Genomic DNA, 14179 nt, shown 5'->3' on the forward strand with positions numbered 1-14179 from the left:
ACACAATGGAATACTACTCAGCCATAAAAAAGAACGACATAATGCCATTTGCAGCAACATGGATGGAACTAGAGACTCTCATACTGAGTGAAATGAGCCAGAAAGACAAAGACAAATACCATATAATTTCACTTATAAATGGAATCTAATATACAACACAAATGAACCTTTCCACAGAAAAGAAAGTCATGGACTTGGAGAATAGACTTGTGGCTGCCCAGGGGGAGAGGGGGGAAGTGGGAGGGATCAGGAGTTTGGGATTATTGGATACAACTTGGAATGGATTTACAAGGAGATCCTGCTGAGTAGCATTGAGAACTATGTCTTGATACTTATATTACAACAGAACGAAGGGTGGGGGAAAAAATGTATACATGTAAGAGGAACTTGGTCCCCATGCTGTACAGTGGGAAAAAATAAAATAATAAAATAATAAAAAAATTTTAAAAATAAAATAAAATAAAATGTTTCATATGAAAATTCAACCGGGTCCTTTTCAACACAAGAGAAAGGAAATGTTTGCAGCCTAAGTGGGGTGAGGGAGGGGTTCAGCCTGGCAGCATGAGAGTGTCTGGCAAATAGGGACCAGAGAGCACCGGATCTGCAAGCGGGTCTCCAGGCTGCCTCCCCTGACAGGCTCCTCTTTGTTTGCTTTATAGGAAGATTTCTTCCAATTGTTCTTTCTCTAGCACAGACTTTTTGCCCTACTCTTCATCTGTATTTCCAGTGGCATCTGGGATAGTTCCATTTGGGTGTCCTGTTGTCACCTCAGACACCATATGACCAAAGTCACTTCTTGTGTTCAGCAGTGTCATCGTAATTGTCCCAGGCACTCAGGCTGGAGACCTCAGTCATCTTCAATGTTCGGTATCTCCTATCTTGCCACTGTCAGCCGGTCCCCAAGACCTGTGGTCTCATCCCTCCTGCATCTTTCCCAGCCCCCGTGTTTCCTTCCCACATGTGCTGCCCTCCCTGGCCCAGGCCCTCTTGGCATCTTTCTAGATTGCTGTCCAGGATGGTGCTGCCTCCAGACTTCAGCAGGTCTAACCCATCTTGCACACATTCCTGCCAGATGAATCACTCCAAAATGCTGCCTTTACCACCGGCATTCTCACAATCCTCCAGCAACTCCCCATTAGGTAATGGGACTGGGGCTTTCCCAATCTGATTTCAACAACCTTGGCCGATTTAAATTCCATGCGCACAGTCTGCTCTAGCGAGGCTGGTCTACAAACACACTTTCTGAACAAACCATTCTCAGTCAGGCCTCCATGCCCGTTCCTTTCTCCCCAGGAGTGGAATGCCCTTTCCTGTGTCTCTCTCCCTATCTAGACTGTGTCTGCTTTTCCAGACTCAGCCCTCATCCCAATTTCACACCAGCTCACATGATTCATTCAGTTCACCTGATTTACCAGCTCTGAGCCCCTATTGTATTCACTGCCTGTAAGATGCCTATTTTTTCCTCACTTATCATCTTGCAACATCTTTGTTCTACCATAATGATTAAGAGTATGAGATCTGGAGGGGAAAAAAATATATGGGCTCTAGAGCAAGATACCCTGAGTTGAAATCCTGACACTGCCTTTTTTTAGCTGTGTGTGACCTTGAGTTAGTTCTCCATGCCTCCATCCATAAAATGAAATTACTAATATGATATACTCGATAGGGGTTGATGAGACGATTACATGACTTAGTACACAGAAAGTACATATAAACATAGAATTACATATGATCCAACAGTTCTTTTTCTAGGTGGGTACTCAAAAGAAGTAAAAGCAGGGACTCTAGCAGACACTTGCACATTGATTCCATAGCAGCATTTTCACAATGATCAAAAGATGGGATCAACCCAAATGTCCAGCACCATATGGATAGATAACAAAATACTGCATTACATGCAATGGAACACTATTGGACCTTGCAAAAGGACTGGAATTATGATATATGCTATAAAATGTAGGAACCCTGAAAATTATGCTAAGTGGAAGACAGACAAAAAAGGACAAATATTGTATGATTCCTCTTATGTGAGGTAACTAGAATCGGCAAATTCATAGAGACAGAAAAGTAGAACAGATATTTCCAGGGAGGAGAAAAGGGAGGTTACTGTTTAATGGGCACAGAATTCTGTTTGGGATGATGAAAAACTTCTGGAAATGAATAGTGGTGATAGTTGTACAATGTCGTGAATGTACATAATGCCACTAAATTGTAAACTTAGAAATAGTTAAAGTAGAAAATTTTGTGTTATGGGGTTTCCACTTTGGCTCAGTGGGTTAAGATCCAACTAGTATCTATGAGGACCCGGGTTCGAGCCCTAGCCTTGCTCAGTGGGTTAAGGATCCAGCGTTGCCATGAGCTGTGGTGTAGGTCACAGATGTGGCTCAGATCCCTCATTGCTGTGGCTCTGGGGAGGCTGGCAGCTGCAGCTCTGATTTGACCCCTAGCCTGGGAACTTCCATGTGCTGAAAGTGTGGCCTTAAAAAGAAAAAAGAAAGAAAATTTTGTTATGTACGAAATTTTACCACAGTTTAACCCCTTCCTTCCCCAAAGTGCTTAGAACAATACTTGGCATATATAAGCGTTCAGTAGTTGCTGGCTGTCATTATCATCTCTCACAGTACTGTCTTTGTTAAAGCTTGACGGATGTCAGAGGGTGACGGTGGCAGAGGTTTGGAGACCAAGTGTGGTCCAAGGCTGGACCACACAGATCCAAAAGTGTGATAGTGTCAGGGCATCTGCAGTTGACTGAGCTCAGGAGAATGACTCATTGAGTCAAATTCCCTGGAAATTGATCAACTAGATGTCCAAACATTCTGGGAAAGCCTCCTAGAAAATCAGTTTGTTGTCTAAAACGTCCTTCCTCTGTGGAATCAGAGGCCAGGGGTCAGGGGCTTTTCACCACTAGTGTCATCAAGGACTGGGTCACTTAGGCTTCCCTCCATCTCTGCGGGGACGGCCTTTGCTGCCATGCTACTCAAGCCACCCGCTTCTCGGGGTTTGTCACTAGAGATCACATGGACTAGTTTTTGACCTTCAACTCCCTTTTTCCAAGCTGCAGGTAGATTCCCCCCACCCCACCCCGACAGGACCTGCTGTCTTTAGCTGAAGTATAAAACCATTAATTACTTGTAAGACCTTTTAGCTTTGGACCGGACTATACTCTTCGAATGGTCTTGAGGGCTTCCCACTTCCCAGCAACATGCTTAACCTACTTCAAGGGGAAATACTTTTGCATTTGGCGCATGGATTCACTTTCATTTCTCTGAAATGAAAATGAAAATTCATTTTCATTTTCTCTCCCTAGATGGCTTACCTCTGGGAAGGTAACCATCTCCAAATTCTGAGGATAGCCCTGGGCATACACTGCCTTTAGTCCTCCTCTACTGGTTATAGCTCCTCTGATCACTTGGTGTACTGTTTCATTCACTCGTTTAGCAAGCATTTATTCAGTGCCTATTGTGTGTCAGGCATTGTGCAGGGTACTGGCAATACAATGGTGGGCAAAGTGGACATGTGCCCTCCAGAGCAGACGTGTGCCCTCCTAGTGGACAGAAGATGACCCTAAGGCAGCAAGACTGCTTTTCTAACCAAGGTGTGGGACTAGACATGCAACTCTCCTCCAACCATCACAATAGGAAGTCACCCCTTCCCACCTGCCTCTAACAAAGCTGCCCCTGCTCAGGTGTTATTTGTGTTGTGTATTGTTTTGTTTAGCTTTTCCCATGAAATAGCCTTTTAAAACCTCTGGTGTATTTTGAATAACCTCAGTGGTGGCAAGGCCCTGAACGGTTTGCTGCAGATCTGACTTTCAGAAATAGTTAAAAGGCGTTCAGAGTTAAGTCTGGAAAATAATTTATGTGATAAAGCAGGTAATTATATTGTGGGTAGAAAAAAAAATTTTTTTAAAACGTGACTCTGTAGAGACCAATTCTTGTCATGCTCAAAAACTGTTTCTGGAAGCAACTCCAAAACTGGAAAGCCAAGAATGTTTGGAGTCACAACGGCATCAGTGTTCAGCCTTCCAAAGGTGAAAAGGGCGACACTTATTTGGATGTGAAGTTCCAGAGAATGGCTGCGCTGTTTGCTCCACAGCCTTTGAGTTCCTTTTAAACTTGAGTCTATGATTCTATTTCTGTATATTTAAAAAACCAAACAAACAACCTCATTACTTTGTAGTTATGAACTCCCATAACTACAAAGGAGGAGGAAGGGGCCTCAGGCAGTATCTTCCCAGGCCCCAGTCTGAGCCAAGCTCCTTGAGGACAATCTGGAGCCAGGGTGATGGCCCAGCAGGCGCTGGAATCACATCCCAGCTCGCCCCTCACTAGTGGTGACCTCAGGCAAATTGTTGGGCCTCTCTCTGCCTCAGTCTTTACAATGGGGATAGGAATAATAATAATCAAAACTACCTTGTAACCCCTGCATGTGCTAGTTGTGAACATGAGATGAGTTAGGACATTGCAAGGCATTGAGGACAGTGCCCAGCACACAGTCAGACTCAGTGAGTGGTTAAATGGTTTCCAGCAAGATGCTAGTTCTTCAGGAGCAGGGAGGGGCCGGGCACCCTCTTTTGTGTCTCATGGTTCCTAATGGAGCCATCAATATGGTACATGCTCAATAAAACCTTATTCCAGAATAAAGTGCATGCGCACACACCCACACCCACACGCCTCCGAGTGCTCTATCGCTGTCATACACATCCGTTTCTGCTCCCTTCATCTTGGGTACTTTCGCTGCAATAATGTCTCCCCTTCTGCCTAGGTTCCCCGTGGTAAGAAGACTCAGAGGCAGTCAGTTCTCTGCTCTCTGGCAGGCGGACGGCAGGGTGAGTCAGGGGTGGGGTGGGAGTGGGAAACGGAGGGCCCTCTATTTTAAGCACTTGCTTCAGCTGTTCCATGGGGACCAGCCTATCATGATTTAAAATAGAGGCCTCCTGGTGCCCAGGGCAGGCTCTCAAGGCCCACTGGGGCCCAACTGACCCATGGTGACAGTGAGGCCGAATCCTGCGGCCCGCCAACCTGCCTGGCAGCTCCGGGAAGAGTGGCTTTGTTTGAGGGTCAAGTGGTAGCTACCTGACGTGGTGGGAGCTGTCAGGGGTAGTGCTGGAAAGAAGACCATGGCTCCCTGACAGCTGCGACCCCTTGGAGACCTCTCCATCACCCATAGGGCCTCTGGATCTCTAAGTGGCTGGCTTCTCACTCATTTGGTTCTAATTTTAGACCCTTGTGGTAGGTTGGATTGAATCCTGTTCCCCCACATACTCCGAAGTCACAGCAGGACATACAGACACTGAGGCTGGGTCTGTCTCCTCCCCAGAAATGACCAGAAAGCAAGAAACATGAAGGTGACAGTAAAGGCTGGAGGGTTAAATGTCCAGCTGCCTCTTGGAGGGCATAGGACTTGTCCTGGGCGGAACGCCTGCCAGTCATGCTTGATCTGGCCCAGCTGTACCCCAACAGAGAGGTGGCCCCAGTCCCCCAAGCCTCTGCCCCTCACAGGCCCAGGCCTCCGAGCAGCCTTGCTTGATCCCAGCTCCTCCAGTAGGCCCTCATCACGCTGGCCTCAAAACACAGGTGGCTTGTTAAAAGCGCCTGGGCGGCTCGTTGCAATCCAGATGCCTGGGCCCCATGTTAAACCCATTAAATCAGAGTCTCTGTGTGCAGCCAGGCGTCTGAATTATTTCCACAAGGTTCCAGGTGATTCTGATTCACACCAAACTCAGAGTCAGTGCCCTCATCAGTCAGGTTCTCTTTGATCCTCACTTCCTTGTTTGATTGAAACTGGAAACCCCTGAGGCTCAGACTGGAGCCACACATAATTTCTGCCTCTCTAAAAAGTAAAGTTTTCTGTTGAAATTATGCAGACACCGGATCTCCAACATGAAGAACTTCCTATTTGCCTAGGAGTGGCGTTTCCTGCAATATCAGACTCTGCTTTTTAAAATATGAGAATTAGGGAGTTCCCATTGTGGCTCAGCGGATTAAAAATCTGGCTAGTATCCATGAGGATCCAGGCTGGATCCCTGGCCTCACTCAGTGGGTTAAGGATCCAGCGTTACTCTGAGCTGTGATGTGGGTCACAGACGTGCCTCGGATCCTGTTGTTGCTGTGACTGTGGTGTAGGCCGGCAGCTGCAGCTCCGATTTGACCCCTAGCTTGGGAACTTCCATATGCTAACAGAGTCAGGAGACGTAGCCTGGTCTAGTTCATTTACACAGGAAGTATTGTTTGAATAGCTACTCTTTTCTTAAATATCTTTTTTTTTTTAATTGTAATTTATTTTTACAATTCTTTGTCCATACCTGCAGCATGTGGAAGTTCCTGGACCAGGAATTGAACCCGAGCCTCAGCAGAGGTGGCACTGGATTCTTTACCCACTGAGCCACAGGGGAAGTCCTTGAGCAACTCTTCTAAGCCAGACATAATCTAGGCACTAGGAATCCAGCCGTGAACAGGATAGAATGGGTCTCTACCCTCATGAAGCTGACATTCTGGTGGAGAGACAGTCAATACATAAGCAAATCAGTAAATAAGATAATGTCAGACAGTAATTGAATCAGGTTGTTCTCAAGCACAAGTACCAGAAGATCCCAACTGGCCTGGCTGAAATGATAAGGGTGACTTCCTACCTTACTCTTATGGACTGAATTGGCCCCAGCTCCAAATCCACATGTTGAAGGCCTAACCCCCAGTACGTCAGAATGTGTGTTTGGAGGTAGGGCCTTTAAAGAGATGATTGAGTTAAAATGAGGCCTTTAGGGAGTTCCCGTCTTGGTTCAGTGGTTAACGAATCCGACTAGCATCCATGAGGACGTAAGTTCGATCCCTGGCCTTGCTCAGTGGGTTAAGGATCCAGCGTTGCCATGAGCTGTGGTGTAGGTCGCAGATGCGGCTCAGATCCTGAGTTGCTGTGGCTGTGGCGTTGGCCGGCGGCTACAGCTCTGATTCGACCCCTAGCCTGGGAACCTCCATATGCCACGGTGTGGCCCTAGAAAAGACAAAAAAAAAAAAAAAAAATTTTTTTTAATTAAAAAAATAAAGTATGGAGTTCCCGTCATGGCGCAGTGGTTAACGAATCCGACTAGGAACCATGAGGTTGCGGGTTTGATCCCTGCCCTTGCTCAGTGGGTTAACGATCCGGCGTTGCTGTGAGCTGTGGTGTAGGTTGCAGACGCGGCTCGGATCCAGCGTTGCTATGGCTCTGGCGTAGGCTGGTGACCACAGCTCCGATTCAACCCCTAGCCTGGGAACCTCCATATGCCGCGGGAGCGGCCCAAAGAAATAGCAAAAAAAAAAAAAAAAAAAGGTAAAAAAAAATAAATAAAATGAGGTCTTTAGGATGGGCCCTGATCCAATGTGACCAGTATCCTTGTGAGAAGAGGGGATTTTTGTTGTTGTTGTCTTTTTTTTTTTTAATGGCTGCTCCTTCAGCATATGTCAGTTCCCAGGCTAGGGGTCAAATCAGAGCTGTAGCCACAGCAATGCTGGATCCGAGCCATGTCTGTGACCTACACCACAGCTCACAGCATGCCGGATCCTTAACCCACTGAGTGAGGCTAGGGATCAAACCTGTGTCCTCACGGGTGGCAGTCAGATTCGTATCTGCTGAGCCATAATGGGAACTCTGAGAAGAGATTAGGGCACAGACAGGTGCAGAGGAAAGACCATGTGGGGACACAGGAGCAGACCTCACCTGCAATTCAAGGTTCAGTATCCAGCTCTGGCCCAATTAATTGTGGGCACAAGTAGCAGAGTCCTGTCCAAAGTGTGGCTCCTTTGAAAACTCTAAATTTGAAAAGATACATGCACCCCAATGTTCACAGCAGCACTATTTACAACAGCCATGACATGGAAGCAACCTAAGTGCATATCAGCAGAAGAATGGGCAAAGAAGATGTGGTATATAAAATATCCCATTCTCTCTCTTTCTATATATATATATATATATATAATTTATATGTTTTATATATGGCATATTTATATATTCCATATAAGTATATAGAATATATATTCTAATATAGAATATATATCTACATAAATATCTAATATAGCATATATATTCTACATAAATACATAGAATATTATACATATATTGTGAGCCACACGAGAAGTCCATAGAATATTATGCATATAATTGAATACTACTCGGCCATAAAAAAGAATGAAATAATGCCATTTGCTGCAACATGGACGAACCTAGAGCTTATTATACCAAGTGAATTAAGTCAGGAAGAGGGACAAATATATCATATATGTGTATGCAATATGATATCTATGCAATCTAAAATACATGTATGCAATATGATATATATACTATCTAAAATATGACTCAAGTGAGCTTATTTACAAAACAGAAACAGACTCACAGAAAACAAATTTATGGTTATGAAAGGGGAAAGGGGGGAGGGATAAATTAGGAGTTTGGGATTAGCAGATACAAACTACTGTGTATAAAATGGATAAGCAACAAGGTCCGACTGTGTGACACAGGGAATGATATTCAATATCCTGTAATAGACCGTAATGAAAAATAATATGAAAAAGTATACCTATGTATCTATCTAAAACTGAATCACTTTGCTGTACACCAGAAAATAACACAACGTTGTAAATCAACTATACTTCAATTAAAAAAAAAAAAAGAATGAAGTATGGCTCCTTCAGTGCCTCTAAGAGCCAAAAGAGGACACGGAAGTGTGGGTCCTTAAAATAAACCAAGTAGGAGTTCCCGTCATGGCACAGTGGAAACAAATCTAACTGTGGACCATGACGTTGTGGGTTCCATCCCTGGCCCCTCACTCAGTGGGTTAAGGATCCAGCGCTGCCGTGAGCTGTGGTGTAGATCGCAGACACGGCTCGGATCTGGCATTGCTGTGCTGTGGTGTAGGCCAGCAGCTGCAGCTCCGATTCAACCCCTAGCCTGGGAACCTCCATATGCCTCACGGGTGTGGCCCTAAAAAGACAGAAGACAAAATAAACAAATAAATAAAAATACACCAAGTGTAGAGGCAAACAAGTAAACACAAACATTAGAGTAAACCAGAGTTGGTGCCAAACAATGAGCCACGTTCTGGGTGAATCCAGGTCTGGGAGTCGGAGAAAGCTTCACAGAGGAAAAGATCATCTGAAGGAGGAGCAGGTGTTTGCCAGGGAAGTAGGCAGAGGAGGGCATTCCAGGCAGAGGAATGTGGGCAAACGGAAGCTGTTGTCAGAGGTCATGGCCTGTTCAGAGCCTGCAGATAAGCGCGAGGAGACTGGGGTGAAAGTCTGGGGTGGCGGCAGTGGGGAGTGGGAGGGAGGCCGGGAAGAAGGTGGGATCAGACCGCAAATGACTGTACGCACACCACACGCTGGGCGAGAGTGTTGGGGTTTTATCGCATTGTCGCATTGTCGATGGGAGCCAGCCCACGTTTGTTAAGCAGGGGGGTAACATGAGCCATTGTTTTCCGGAACCAGGCTCACGTTGCTCAGGGGATCGCCACTTCCTGCTGTGCTTGACCGTATCAGGGCCACTGCCCTGGGCTCTAGCCCATGGGGAATGGCTCTGGCCCCCTCTACCCAAACCCATCAGAAATATCTATACATATCTCCAGTTGTGAATGGGGTTCTAGTACCAGGAGGAGAGTTGCACAGGACTTTTGACCCCGGGGATGGGCACCCGATCTTAAGGCAGACAGTAAGCTCGGTAGGGGTGTAAAGGTTAGATTAGAGGGGAGTGTGGAAGCAGAGGGGTCCGGCAGCTGCTCTAATGGATGAGACCCTATCAAGACGTAAAGAAGCCTGACCCAGGAGGGGGGCAGTGAGAGACGGTCTCCAGGTGGAACCTATGGTACTGGGTGACTGCTGGGGCGAGGGTCAAGCAGAGGGAAGAGGCATCTAAACTGGGTGAATGGGATGCCAAGGGTGCTAGAACACACACAGGGAATTAGGAGAGGGATTAGACTTGGGAGGAAAGCATTGGATGAGGGTTTGGGCATGGTGTTTGGAGATTTCTTTCTTTCTTTCTTTTTTTTTTTTTTTTTTTGGTTTTTAGGGCTGCACTTGCAGCATATCGAGGTTAGGGGTTGAATCGGAGCTACAGCTGCCAGCCTACACCACAGCTATAGCAATGCAGGATCCAAGCCACGTCTTTGACCTACACCACTGCTCACAGCAAAACCGTATCCTTAACCCACTGAACGAGGCCAGGGATCAAACCTGCAGTCTCATGGTTACTGGTCCGATTCGTTTCTGCTGCACCACAATGAAGATTCCTCTCTGGAGATTTCTAACAGGCAGTTGGAAACATGGACCTGGAGCTCGAGAGAAGTCTTCTCTTTGACACCCCCTCCCTGCCTCAGTCTATTCTAAGTGTTCAGCAAAGGTGTTAAAATTCGCCTGCTCCATCAGTGTAACCACAGCTAGGTTTTTTTGGATGTTTTGGGACGTGCTGGCAGCATGCGGAAGTTCCGGACCAGGGATGGAACCCTTGCCACAGAAGTGACAACACTGAATCCTTAGCTCACTGAGCCACCAGGGAACTCTACAACCATGGCTGGGTTTGACATCACCTCAGATCCCTCACTCAAGCTGATGTTTGCACCTGGAACTGTGGTCTCTGCCCAGGCAGGATTGTGATTCTGCAGCCTCTTTCAAAATTCATCCCCACCTTTCAGTCTTGTCTGTTCCATCAGCTCAGAGCCCTTCCTCTTATCCTCCCAAATCGCTGGGTACCTCTCCTTTCCGTAATCTTTTTCTTCAGGAACCGTCCTGCAGCTCTTATCCCTTGGGAGGAAGGGAAGGAAGGAGCAGGTGTGGAGGGTAGTGGCGGGCGTAGCCAGGACTCTGATTTCCTCTCCCTCTAGCAGGTCTTGAAACCCTTGTGTGGATTCCCTTGCCTCCCTCAGGTCCACGGTGGGGATGTCTCTGATCCTAGGGCAGAAGCTCTATCTTACAAGGCCTTACTCTATCACCTCCCCTGCCCTAAGGAATTCACACACACACACACACACACCCCTGGGACCTGGAAGGAGGTTAGGGCAGCTCTTAAATCAGGTTCTCTAAGGAGCTCCTGTTGTGGTGCAGCGGAAACTAGTATCCATGAGGATGCTGGTTCAATCCCTGGCCTTGCTCAGTGGGTTAAGGATCCAGCATTGCTGTGAGCTGTGGTGTGGGTCGCAGATGCAGCACAGATCTGGCATTGCTGTGGTTGTGGCGTAGGCCGGCAGCTGCAGCTCTGCTTCAAAAAAAAAAAAAAAAATTATATGCATATCAGGTTCTCGAGACAAGTGTGGGAGATGGAAATGAGCATTGCTCTCACCCCACCCCTCAGCTAGCTAGTAAGTCTCTGCGCCCTATTGCTTCTAGCTTTGGTGGCCCCCTATGGCAGAGATTCCACGCCCCCACCTCCCCCTACCCCTGCCTTCCCCCCCTCCTCCCATGCCTTCTCTAAGGTTCTTTTAACCCTAGAACTCCATCCCACACCACTGATTCTGAGGAGGCTGCGTATCTTAGGCTGCTATAACAAGGTGCCATAGACCGAGGGGTTTAAACATTCATTTTTCATGGTTGGGGAGGCTGGAAAGTCCAAGATCAAGGCAGAGGCAGATTAGATATCTGGTGAGGGCTCTCTTCCTGGTCGCCTCTCTGCTGTGTCCTCACATGATGGGGACAGAGTGCTCCGGTCCCTTTATCTTCTTAGGACCCTAATCCTTCCCCCCGTGACCTCATCTAAATCTGGTGATCACCCAGAGGTCTCACTTCCAAATACCATCCCATCGGGGGTGAGATCCTCACAGGGATTTTGAGTGAGGTCCACACTCCCACTCTCTGTATGTGGTGGGCAACCCACTTTCTCTCCTCGAAAACATTAGAATAAATAACACCTGTCCTGCCTTTTTCACAGGATTCCTGTGAGAATTAAATATGGAAACACTTGTAGAAGCCCTCTGTAGAGGGTGTAAGACCCTATGCAATGTGAGAGACTGTGATCATTATCGGGGGCACTGGAAAGGCAGGAGTTCTGCAAATAGACATGGGGTTCTAAATAGATAAGATTATATGGCTACGCGGTGCGACTTAGCTCCCGACACTGTCCGGAGTGCCTGTCTGCCTATTTTCCCAGCTCGCTAGTAATCCACAGCCATGCCAGCTTGGCTGGGGTCTAAGAGAGACCGAGGCAGAGATGGGGAGAATGAGGAACGAAAGCAGAGCTAAATGGGCAGATCTCACCTGGCTTCAGGGCCAGGGTTTTCCAGGGTGGGAATCTGAGGACTTTCTTACCCTTCTCCATTCAGCAAAGAATAACTGGCAGGTTGGAGTCCGAGTTCTCAGAGAGAGAAAGCTCACAGTGAGCTTAGAGATACTTGTGTCAGAGCAGTCCTGAGGTCACCTGACCCACCTTCAGACTCTGTGGAACCTGGGATATGGACCCTCCTCCCCACTCCTCCTTCCTCACGCTCCAGCCACACTGAACTACCAGGATTCATCTAACTCCTGCTGTGCTTTCCAGATTTTCACACCATGGTCCCTCCTGCCCTTTAGTTGTGCTTCTTCTTTTTCCCTGAATACTTCATCCCAGGCCCCAAATCTTGCTTTAACCTGGTGCACTTATCTGTTCTTAGGTCTCTGCTAAAGGATTGCCTCTTCCAGGAAGCCCTCCCTGAATTCCTCACTTGGAGGTAGATGTCCTGACTGAGCATTCCACACGTGTATCAGGTATGAACTTTTCAACAATGAGGGTACCAACTATGTTACTTTAAAAAATGTTCTTGGAGTTCCTGCATGGCTCAGCAGAACCCTACTAGTAACCATTAGGACGAGGGTTCAATCCCTAGCCTCATTCAGTGGGTTAAGGATCCAGTGTTGGAGTGAGCTGCAGTGTAGGTCACAAGTGTGGCTCGGATATGGGGTTGCTGTGGCTGTGGTGTAGGCCAGACCTACAGGTATGGTTAGACCCCTAGCCTGGGAACCTCCATATGCTGTAGGTACAGCCCTAAAAGAAAGACCAAAAAAAAAAAAAAAATATATATATATATATATATTCTTAACATTAATTAGAACCATTGCAAGCCTATCCACCTAGAGTGGAGAGAAATCCCATACCAATTGTCCCAGAGATGGGCTCTTAGATCATCAGTCAACCCTCGAGTTCTTTGAAGGGGTCTCCCAGACTCCAAGGCCTCCAGCTGGAAGAGGTCCCAGTTGGCTCTGCTGCTTCAGGCTCAGTTCCTGACTGTCTCTGCCCTTGCTCTCCCATGGATCCTGCAGCCTCTGGTCTAGCTCCCTGCTCAGAGCTTGAGGATCCCCCGCCCCCAAGCCCCAGCCTGGCTCCCCAGCATCTTCACCCCTCCTCTAGGCTCCCAGAGCCCCATTCCTTTTCTTTCTTTCTTTTTTCTTTTTTCTTTTCTTTATTTATTTTTATCTTTTTAGGGCCACACCCGAGAGGCATATGGAGGTTCCCAGGCTAGGGGTCGAATGGAGCTGTAGTTGTCAGCCTACACCACAGCAACACCAGATCCGAGCCACGTCTGTGACCTACACCACAGGTCACGGCAACGCTGGATCCTTAACCCACTGAGCTAGGCCAGGGACTGAACCCGCAACCTCATGGTTCCTAGTCAGGTTCATTTCTGCTGCGCCAAGATGGGAACTTCCCAGTTCCTTTTCCTAGTCCACGAGACACTCCTGGGGTCTGGCTCCTGCCCCTTTCCAACCCCATGAACCTCCCACCCCTTTTGAAGATAATAAAATCTAATCTCACTGATAGGAGATTACACAAATGACCCTACCCACCTCCTGTTATCACCTTCTGGAAGTAAAGATTTCTCAGGAATCTGAACAGAGGCCAGCTTACCCTCCTGGGAGAGGAAGAATGCCTTTCATCCCCTCCTAGGGCATCCACAGCAGCAAAAACTGATTTTTATAGCTTACTAGGCTTCATATGTCACCATGTGTTATGCATTTACATCTCATCCTAACCAAAAAAAAAAAAAAAAGAAAGGAAAAAAGAAAAAGAAGGTTCATCTGTACTGTAATTATGTATGTTTCAGTCTCCCTAATAAATAGTCTTAGAACTATCTTGAGGAAAGCTACCCTGTATTACAAATCTTTGTATTTCCAAGATGAGTGCTCAATAAATGTTGGCTAAATAAACGAATTGCCTGTGGAATTGCTGGTACAATATTGTACTTACCAGT

At 47.0% G+C, this 14179-nt stretch overlaps 1 protein-coding gene across 1 annotated transcript in view; it reads right to left on the bottom strand.

Annotated features, from left to right (window-relative positions):
• LOC146394948 (uncharacterized) overlaps positions 1 to 13873 on the bottom strand; it is a 31022-nt gene extending 17149 nt beyond the window's left edge. The window contains exons 1-2 of the mRNA XM_085005462.1: positions 13776 to 13873; positions 6305 to 6493 (exon numbers count right to left, since the gene is read on the bottom strand). The gene's annotated coding sequence lies outside the window, so the exon portion shown is untranslated. The remainder of the gene's footprint in view (positions 1 to 6304; positions 6494 to 13775) is intronic.
• Between the last annotated feature and the right edge of the window lie 306 nt (positions 13874 to 14179).

Source organism: Sus scrofa, chromosome 18 (assembly GCF_054392235.1).
Source record: "Sus scrofa isolate SSC_HxYL_T2T_F1_AM1 chromosome 18, Sscrofa_HxYL_maternal_Yorkshire_Landrace_v2.0, whole genome shotgun sequence".
In the NCBI taxonomy this organism is placed as follows: domain Eukaryota; kingdom Metazoa; phylum Chordata; class Mammalia; order Artiodactyla; family Suidae; genus Sus; species Sus scrofa.